Consider the following 11,267-nt stretch of genomic DNA (forward strand, 5'->3'; position numbering starts at 1 on the left):
AATATTGACATATTAGGCATTGGAGAGATGAGATGGACTGGCATGGGGCATTTTGAGTCTGATCACCATATGATATATTACTCCGGAGATGAAAAGACAAGGAAAAATGGGGTTGCCTTTATAGTAAAAAAAGTAATTTCCTGATCCATCTTGAATACAACATCGTGAGTGACAGGATTATATCCATACGCTTACAAGGAAGCCCAGTAAATACCACTATCATTCAGATATATGCACCAACAAGCCAAAGAAGAAGAAATAGATGATTTCTACCAACTTTTACAGTCAGAGATAGATCGAACATGCAATCAAGATGCATTGATAATAATGGGTGACTGGAATGCAAAAGTTGGGCGGATATTGGGAGAAAGCAGAGAATACCGGATGAATCTGTACTTCGTTGACTATGCAAAGGCGTTTGACTGTGTGGATCACAACAAGCTTTGACTGACTCTGAGAAAAATGGGAATCCCAGAACATTTGATTGTGCTAATGCAAAACCTATACTTGGACCAGAGGCAGTCTTCAGAACAGAGCAGGGAGACACTGGATGGTTCAAATTAAGAAAGGGATCCATCAGGGATGTAATTTTGTCTCCATATCATTTCAATCTGTATGCAGAATAGATCATCCGAGACGCTGGGCTGTACGAGTAGGAATGTGGCATCAGGATTGGTGCAAGAGTCGTCAACAACCTGTGTTATACAGATGACACAACCCTGCTTGCTGAAACTGAGGAGGACCTGAAGTGCATGCTGCAGAAGGTCAAGGACTGCAGCCTACAATACAGATTGAAGCTTAACATTAAAAAAAAATTCTCACCACTGGACCACTTGGGAGCATCAGTATGGATGGTGAAGCAATTGAGAGAGTTAACAGTTTTAGTTTGCTTCACTCTGTAATCAACACTCTTGGTACCAGCAGCCAGAAAATCAAGAGATGAATTGCATTGGGAAAGTCAGCTGTCAGGGATCTCTCCAGATCACTGAAGAGCAGAGATGTCAGGCTGGAGACAAAGGTGTGCCTGAATGAGGCTGTAGTCTTTGCAATTGTGAGCTATGCATAGGAGAGTTGGACAGTGACTTGTGATGATAGAAAGAGAATTGATGCCTTTGAGGTGTGGTGCTGGAGAAGAGTGTTGAATATACCATGGACTGCTAGGAGAACAAATAGGTTTGTCCTGGAGAGGGTGAAGCTGGGCTGCTCCTTGGAGTCAAGGATTCTGAAGCTTTGTCTGACATATTTTGGGCATGTTGTAAGGAGGGATGGTCCTTGGAGAGGCACATCATGTTTGAGGGCGTGGAGGGACAGCGCATTAGAGGGAGACCCTCGAAGAGATGAATTGATTCAGTGACTGGAGTGGTGGTAGTAAATGTGTTGGAGATAGTGAGGTTGACACAGAATAGAACAGGGTTTAGGGCTCTTGTACATAGGATCGCCATGAATTGTAAGCAACTCGAAGGTACATGAAAACAACAAAAAACAACAAGTATGAAGATGGCAGAGAATCAAGGCATTATAATAATCTATCTATAATGTTGTCACTCAATATTTGTCTTTTTTTGATAGACTAATTTCACATATTTTTAGCATGTTGTCAGGTGGGGCTAGTCCCTGGAAAAAAGCAGAATTCTAAAATAGATCAAGGATTAGGAAAATAGTGGTGACTGTCATTATAGGTTTAGGCCTGAGAGAGTTTGTCATCTATAATACCCAGGGGTCAAATAATAGCTTCTCTCATCCAGCTGTGCATCTGTATGTAATGTATGTGCGAATGCACGTGTGGGAGGGCTATGTCTTTATTATTTTGTCATTGTTGTTCTTCTTTACAAAAACAGGATAGGGAAAATCAACAGTGACTAAACTGACAAAAATTAAAAGCCGCTAATGACTTTGGATGTTATATTTCAGTGAAATGGTAAATGACGGAGTTATAGCCTTCACTAAAATCTAACCTGATAGGGGAGAATAACTATTCCAGATCTTGGAAAAACTGCAGAAAAAGAAATTATCTTTATTTCTATCTTTCCCCCCGATTATACTTTTTCCTTAGTCTCAAAAATACTGCTCTGACTTGGCAAAAGACTAGTCATTCCTTTTACTCACATAAATGATATACAGAACCCAGCAAACACATATAGTAATGCAATATGCAATAAGTAAATATTTTTGAACACCTTATTATCTGATATTTTATCTGTTCTTTTAACTGATTTTTAATATAGTTTATCATCATAACCATTTTTTTCTAATCTTGAATATAATATTTTATCTCATCTTGAATATTGTATTTTCTTCTCTTAGCCATTGAGTCATTTAGCCTGGATTGTATACCACTCAGCACATACCACTTACCCATTAAATTCAACCCCAACTTTTAGTGATCCTCCCTCAGGTTGCCAGGATTGTATATCTTTATAAGAGAATTCTCTTTATTTTTCTCCTGTGTAGTTCCTGGTATATTTGAACCACTGATCTTTCGGTTAGCAGTGCAACACAAGGAAATATTGATCTCAAACAAATAACAACCCACTAATGCTTTATTCATCAAGAGATCAATAGGTTATATCTAATTTCTTACCACTTTCTTGTTCAGAAAGACTATCTTTCTTTTTTACTGAGGAACTACCTATTGTTTCTCCTATAATCCTTAGGAGCCCTAAAAGCACACACCTGGATAATTAGGCATTATTTCCAGGTAATGCAGCAGCCTGGCCTGCCCTTGACTCCATCAGCACACATCAGGAGCACTATGTTACTTTTTAGTGAGACATGTTCTCTGTTTCCTTTCTTGCTCTGCATTGTGTCAAATTGAAGAAACAGAGTGTTCCCTTGGTTGGATGTGCACCGTGGGGATGCCCTGATCTGCAGTCCTGGGAATAGTGAGAGATACAAAGAAATCCAGACACAAAATACTGCGACTTTCACAGACAATATCCTGTGGAGAAATGGCATTGATTATTCCTGGGGACTTTTTAAGAAGGCTTAATTACGGCTCTTGGAACATCTTTCCTTTTCATTTTATGTCATACACGAATAGAAGTAAAAGATACTTTCACCTATAAAAGTCCTTTGTGAGAAATAGAAAAAATGAGTTGAATAAAAGCATCTCAGTCATGATCATATGCTGCTATACAGAAAAAAAACACTTTATAAACACTTACTATATTAATCATACATAATAAATTATAACCAATACATTATTTCTGAAGGTTTGACTTTTTAAGTCATACAGAGAGATAAACACACTGACATTGGGTCATTTCCAACTCAAAGCAAACTTCCATTGGAACAAGCAATATTGTGAACAAACAATAAACCTGGGTGAGTATAAAGCTATAACTTTCAACTTAAGAAGATTGCTAAATTCTTCTCTTACTGAACTTTCCTTTATAACCAAACACTTTAATGGTAACCTCACCAAAGAGTATTTATAGCAATATCCCCTAAACATAATTTCTAATCTGCTTTTTAATTTCTCTTTCTCTAAACTGATTATATGGGAATGTTGTTGTTATGTTCCATCAAGTTGCCTGTGACTCATAAAGACCCTATGCACAATAGCTCTGAAGTCTGACCTGACCAGTCTCACTTCTTACACACCTATACCCATTGGCCCAGTCTAGGGTCTTCCTCTCCTATGCTGTCCCTCCACCCTTCTGACCATGATGTCTTTCTCCAAGCATCAGTTCCTCCTGGTTACATGCCCAAAATACACAAAATGGAGCTTCAAAATCCTAGCCTTCAAGGAGAAACTTGGTTTCACCCTCTCCAAGAGAGACATATTTGTTTTTTTACTGCCCCATAGTCTGCTCAAGACTCTTCTCCAGCACCATAATCCAAAGACATCAATTACTCTTCTATCATCCTTTGTCATTGCCCACTCTCTGATGCACAGCGAGTACTTGAGAAGACCGTGGTCTGGATCAGTTGCAACTTAGTCTCTAGAATGCTATCCTTGATTCTCAGTACTCTAGAAATAGTTTCATGCCTGTGACAGTTTTTATGAGGTTATATAAACAATTGTCTGATTTAAAGGTGACTCTTAGGAGATAATTATCTTCAAAACCCAAGACTGGAAATGGCATGTGAGAACAATTGCCTGGGTAGGTTATCTTAATCTCCATGAAATTTGGATTTTAAAAAAGAAAAAGCCATTTCTCATATAATTTAATATGATGGAACTAAATACACCAATGTATGGGAAACACTGAATTATATCAAGGACAGTGTGGACCCACAGAGGTAGTCATGAAAGACAGGGAAAAGAGAGACACTTTCTGAAAAGAAAAGAAGCAGAAGTATCTACAGTCCTAGTATCACCAAAGTTTGCAGACTACTAAGAACTCAAATACAAAGGGAAAGGACTATGGTTAAACCCATGCCCTGAATTCTCTCAGCTTTTTATATCGAAGGTAAATAAATGTCTAGACTTTAAAGCCACCTACCTGTGGTATTTATATTTTTTTAAAATTTAGGTTGTTTATTTTTCATTTCAATGAACATCTACAGAGATTTTGGGATTCCATTCAATCATTGTTGCACCCTTCTCCCTGATATTTTTGAACCTCTAAGTAACTAAGACAGAGAGAAAAAGAAGTTGAAATTTGTGGAGACTTAAAACTTTGTTTTAAAGGGGAACTTCCAATGGAAGTAGAAGAACAAATAGGAAAGGTTCTTGAATAGTGTTAGGTCAGGAATATAATTTGTTGTTATATACATCCAATTAAAAACTCATAACTGACTCTTGACTGGATTTTCAGTGATACAGATCACATGGGAGATTGCTCAGCTTTGTCTTGCATTGCAGCTGCTGGATTTAAACTGTGTGCCTTTGGGTTGGCATTGCAACTCCTTACCACTCAGCCACCAGAGCTCCCTAATGGAATATAATCTAAGTATCCTGAAAAAAAAGAAAGATGAGGAAGGTTAAGAAAATCTCAGAGTATAGATTGTAGATTCTTTTCATTGTAGAAGTGTTGAGCTTTTTGTGTAATTTTGTGGTTTTATTATTGACAAGTTTCTATAAGAAGTAAATAGGCAACTTGCACAGCCAAGCATTTTCTGGAATGTTGAAGTAATGCTATTGAAGACAGTGGACAAGTAAATCAGTGGTAATGTCAACAAAGGATATCCAGACTACTTCTACTGATAAAATCAGTTACTGTGGACAGAAATGAGAAATGAGAAAGTTTTCCACACTTTCAAAGAACTATAAAAAAATAAATAGAACAAGCAAACGAAACCCATCAATACGATAGAAATGTCGGTGTCTGGTTTACTATTTTTATTTACTATTTAAATATTTTAGAGAGCCCTGGTTGTCTAACAGGAAACAATTGTGCTGTCAATCCAAAGGTTCTCCATGTGAATTCACGAGCTGCTCCGCGTTGCTGTGGAGTGGATAGGGAATCAACTTCCCTCTTATTAAACTAACTCTGAAAACCCATTAGAGGTCAGCTATAAGTTGATCCAGACTCGATGATGGACAATAGCAACAACATCATCATTTAATCTTCTACTTAATATCTTTGCCAATACCTAATATGAAAAGCAAGTTGTATTAATAAGGAGAGAAAGTCAGTCATTGGAATCTAAGTATTGCTTAAGGGTAGATGGTATTTGTGTTCCAAGCATGGTATTTTTTTTTTCCAAGATCTGGTCCCTCCTGATGATACATCACAATTATGTGAGACAAAGTGTCACTATTTTTGCTTCTGTGGAGCACTCTGGCTGTACTTCATCCAAGAAAGACTTGTTTATTCTTTTGGCAGTTCATAGAATATTCAGTAGTATTCCTTAACATGAACAATTCTTTTTCACTTCAATTATTTATTTTCCAACTCTTATATTGTATGAACCAATTAAAAATACTGTGACCTTGGTAAAGAGCTTCTTAATCTTTAAACTGACCACCTTGTTCTTTATTACTTTAATGAAGTCTTTGACAGCATACTTACCTGGGTTGTTGCTGTATCATCGAGTCAGAACCAACTCTTAGCTAATTCTTCAGTGGGTTTTCAAACACAGTAAATCTCATGGGAATAAATTGTCAAACTTTCTCCCACAGAGTAGCTTCAAATCATGTGCCTTGGATTGATAGTCCATTTCATTACTAGTAAACCACCAGAGATTCCACATATTTGCCCATGCAATATTATGTGTTTATTTTATTTTGAGGTTTTTTGTTGGTTGTTTTTGTTTGTTTGTTTGTTTTTTAATCCCTGAACTAATCCTACACTTGGTGTTGATTGTGGGTATAAGCAAAATAAAACCTTTAATGACTTCAGCCTTTCTCCTTTTATTTTGTTATTGTCTTTGACACACTTGTGAGGACTTATCTTTCCTTGATGTTGAAGTATAATCCATGTTAAAAGTTGTTCTTTTGTTTTTTTTTTTTTTTACTTTTCAGTAAATTCTTCAAGTCCTCTTTGCTTTCAGCAAGCAAAATTGTGTCATTTGTATAGTATAGGCTATTGATGAGTTTTCCCTCCAATCCTGAGATCAAATTTCTCTTCACATAATCCAGTTTCTCATAATATTTTCACAGCATATGTACTGAACAGGTATGGTGAAAAGATTCAACTCTGACATACACCTTTACTGAATTCAAATCATGTAATATCTTCTTGTTCTGTTTGAATAATTAATATTAGGCATTCCATATCAATTCTAGCAGGGATATTGAAGTGTAAAACAAGAAGGAACATATTAAGAAAAGAACAGCTTGTGGGAAAATAATATAAATAAATGAGACTATTTTCTCATAATTACCACCAGATGACGGAAGCATTTATTCAGATCCTAATTTTTCAAGTGACCATTCAGCTCCATCCCTGTTGTACATGATTCCTCTGTGTATGTGTGTGTGTGTGTGATATTCAATTTTTTAACAGAACTAATGGTAGCAGGATTTGGACCATTCTCACTCATTGCTATTGAGTTGGAATCAATTCACAGCTGAGCCTTTGATAGGACAGGAGATTGTTCATCTTTTCATGAAAAGCTATTTCCACATTCCGTCAGCAAGTATATGGTGCCTTTAGAATGTTATCAGAGTTCTCAATAGACTACATAACAAGACCAGGTGCCAACTGAGAAACAGACTATTAATTACTCATGTGCAAATTTAAATTGAAGTTGAAGGAAATAAAAATCATTGTCAGGAACCAAAATATGTCTATCCCAGTTAAATTTAAGAATCATTTCAAGAGTAGATTTGAGGTATTGGACACTTATTATAAAAAACCAGAGGAAATGTGGGAGAATATCAATGATATCATCCATGAAAGTAGCAAAAGATCATAGCAAAGAAAGAGAAAGAAGAGATTTTGAAAATTGCATTAGAGTGTTCAAAAAATGAAGATAAAGCAACATATTACAATGAAATGTGCAGAAAGCTGGAGTGAGAGAATAAAAAAAGGAAGAGTTCCTCTGGCATTTCTCAAGTTGAAAGAATTGAAAAGCAAATTCAAGCCTTGAGTTGCAATACTTAGAAATGTTATGCAAACAATCTTGAATGATCCTTGAAGCCTAAAAAGTAGATGGAAGGAATATACAGAATAGCTATATGAAATCCAATTGATAGAAACTGAAATATTTCAGGAATTACCATATGAAAAAAAGAACCAATGATAATGAAGGATGAAGTTCAAGCTGCATTGAAAACATTAGCATAAAACAAAGCTCTAGGAACTGATGGAATACCAAGTGACATGTTTCAACTAACAGATGTTGCTTTGGTTGAACTCCACAGTTTATGCCAGGAAATTTGGAGGACAACTACCTGGCTAACTGACTAGAAGAGATCCATATTTGTTCCCATTCCTATAAAGACACTCTGACAGAATGTTGCAATGATTGAACAATATCATTAATATCTAATGCAAGTAAAATATTTTTTTAGTATCATTCAAAATTGGCTAGAATACTACATTGACCGAAAACTACCAAAAGTTCAAGCTGTCTTCAGAAGAGGCTAAGGAAAGATTAAAGCTGATGATGATTTCATCTTCGTTCAATCAACACTCAACAACCTGATACAGCAGTGAAGAAATCAGGCAATGTATTTCACTGGGTAAATCTGGACTTTTCCAAAGTACTGAAGAGCAATGAAATAAGTTTGAAGAAAAGGTGTACTTGATTCAGGCCATGTTCTTCTCAATTGCCTAAATTTATCACAGAGCTAGATAATGAGTAAGGATGACTGACAGAAGAGTTTTTAAGCCTTTGAGTTGTGGAGTTGGAGAAGGGTAGTAAATATTCCTTTTTTGAATTTTTTTTATTATTATTTATTTTAATTAAAGTTTACAGAGACTGAGGATTTCCATTCATTCATTGTTGCACTTTTCTCCATGCCCACTCTTCCCTCCCCTCAATTCTTTCTTCTCTTTGAAAAGTAAAAGAAAAATTCTTTCATTGTCATACAATCCCTCCCCCAAGTCCACTCCAGCCTTTACTCAGGACTCCTGTCATGACAATAATACCTAATCACATATCCCTTTGAAACAGTTGTCTCCCTCATCTGTTTCAATGCAGTATACATTATTTATCCCATCTTTCTCAGTCTCCCCACAACTCCGATGTCAGTTCTGTTTTACAACTGTGGCACCATGCAGTATTTGTCCTTTTGTGACTGAGATACTTAACTCAGCATAACGTCCTCCATGGTCACCCATTTTGAATATATTATTGCATGAGTTCCTTGTTTTTCAATGCAGCATAGTATTCCAGTGTGTGAATATACCACAGCTTCTCTATCCATTCATTTGTTGATGGGCACTTAGGTTGTTTCCAGCTCCTTGCTATTGTGAACAAAGCCATGATAAACAGGGCTGTGCAAATATCTGCTTGGGTGTCAGTTGTAATCTCTTTGGGGTATATTCCCAGTAGTGGAGTTGTTGGGTGAAATGGTATCTCTATTTGCAACTTTTTGAGAAAGCACCATACCACCTTCCACAGTGGTTGCACCATTTTACACTTCCACCAATAGTGAATAAGGGTTCTACTTTCTCCAAAACCTCATCAGCATACGTTGTTTCCTGTTCTGTTAAATTTTCCTGTTCTTACTGGGGTGAGATGATATCTCATAGTTGTTTTGATATACATTTTTGAAAAGATTAATAAAATCGATAAACCATTAGCAAAACTCACAAAAGAAAAGAAGAACACACAAATAATCTGAAAAGAGATGAATCAGGCAACATCACAACATAACCAACTGAAATAAAAAAGCTAACATTAGAATATTATGAGAAGCTATATTCTAACAAATATGAACACCTAGAGGTAATGGACAAATACTGAGAAATGCACAACCAACCTAAACTGACACAAACCAAAATTGAACATCCGCACAGACCCATTACAAAAGAAGAAATCGAAAAGGAAATAAAACAACTTCCAACCAAAAGAAGGCCTGGACCAGATGGTTTTACAACTATTAAATATTCTATGGACTGCCATTAGAACAGAGATATCTTGGAAAAGGTGCAGCCAGAGTGCTCCTTGGAAGCAAGGATGGTGAAGCTTTGTGTTTCATACTTTGGACAGGTAGCTAGCTGAAGGTAATCTTTGGAAAGTGACATCATGCTTAACTTCAGCAATGGGCTCGAGTGTGTCAGATTTGATGATGATGGACCATTATAGGGCAGGATTAGGTCACCTGTTCATAGAGTTGCTGTGAGACATATTCATCAGCACCTAACAACATCACCAGAGTTCCCTATTCAAATTTTAATGACATAGATTCCCAAGGAAAAACTATTTGTGCATATGTCACAGGTAGTAATTTAAATCTCTTGTATGTTTTAATTTTTTTTTAAGCTAAATTCAAAGCAAGGGGTTTTGTGGGTTTTTTTTGTTTTTGTTTTTGTTTTTGGGCTTTTGTTTTTGTTTGTTTCGTACGTTGTGGCTTTCCCCCCATAAGAAAATGTTTCTCCTACAATTCCTCATTCTCATGAATATGTATAAAAGTAACTAAAATTGTATACCCTGATGTCCCATTTAGAATTTATTAGAGGAATTACACCCATTTTGGCAAAGTGAAAATTGCTAATTAATGAAAGGATGCAAGCAAATTATTAATAATACAAATAACAATTATCTTTCATTTGAGTCACAGATAATGCATCAGATATCCTTATATCTATTAAAAAATACACTGTTTTATTCCACAATATTTCTGTTGTCTCATAGGATAAAGCACAACTGAATAGCATTTATGATGATGTGCCACAATGAAGACGACTTTGTGTAGAGGAATATGTAGGCATCTCCTCTATGTTCCAATTAGCTATGTATGGCCTTGAACAATTTCGTCCATATAAATTTATTCTATGGTCATAGCAACTTAATAGTGGTCCTAGGTCTTTTGATGAATCTGTCAACTATGCTAACAACAGTGAAAAAAACATTATAAACAGATAAAGTTAATATCCAGACTGCTGGAAATAAGCTTTTTTAAGATCCAGTGATAAAATTAATTTCTCCACGTTCTCGAAGGAAAAGTAAAATATATGAAAATCACCTTTTTGTTAACCGTGAAATACAAAGAAATACAGTCACAAAAAGAAAGCCTTTAGTAATTCAGAATGAAGATATTTAACAAATTAGAGAGTACAGAAGTAATATTAATAAACACAGAGCTTGAATTACTTATTTAAATAATTATCTAGAACTTTTAGGAAAATAAAAAGTCCACAGAGGACATTATAGCGCTAAATTTAATAAAGGATATTAAAATACATTTGTCAGGAATTTATTCTTAAAAAAACAGACATCATGTTTAAGTCCATCTGTTATAGATCATTAGTGGGTTGTTTTTTTTTAATAATTTTAGTGTTTTGCCAGAATATTATCCTTCTCCAATGAAGGAGCTAAAGAAAATAAAAATAAACTAAAACATAGATGTTTTGATAAGATTAAAATGTTTATTTTTATAGTATGATAAACTTCATCATCACTGTTTAACTGGGGGGGGAACCCCAAACACATCTTGAGATCAACCTTTCCTCTATGGTAATTACTGCAATATTTATGGATATTTTGGGTAGAATATTAAATTAATTGGGTAGTACTCAAAGAAGATAGAAAGACCCTAGTAAGAAGAGCAAAATTTTTCAGAGCAGCAAACAACAAATGCTTGCGAAGTTGTGGAGAAACTGGAACCTTTATTCACTGTTGGTGGGAGTGTAAAACAGTGAAGCCACTATGAAAGGCAGTATGGCACTTTCTCAAAAAGTTCCAAATAGAAATACCATTCGGCC

This window comes from Elephantulus edwardii, unplaced genomic scaffold, assembly GCF_000299155.1.
Source record: "Elephantulus edwardii isolate Elephantulus edwardi_28Jun2011 unplaced genomic scaffold, EleEdw1.0 scaffold00019, whole genome shotgun sequence".
Lineage (NCBI taxonomy): Eukaryota > Metazoa > Chordata > Mammalia > Macroscelidea > Macroscelididae > Elephantulus > Elephantulus edwardii.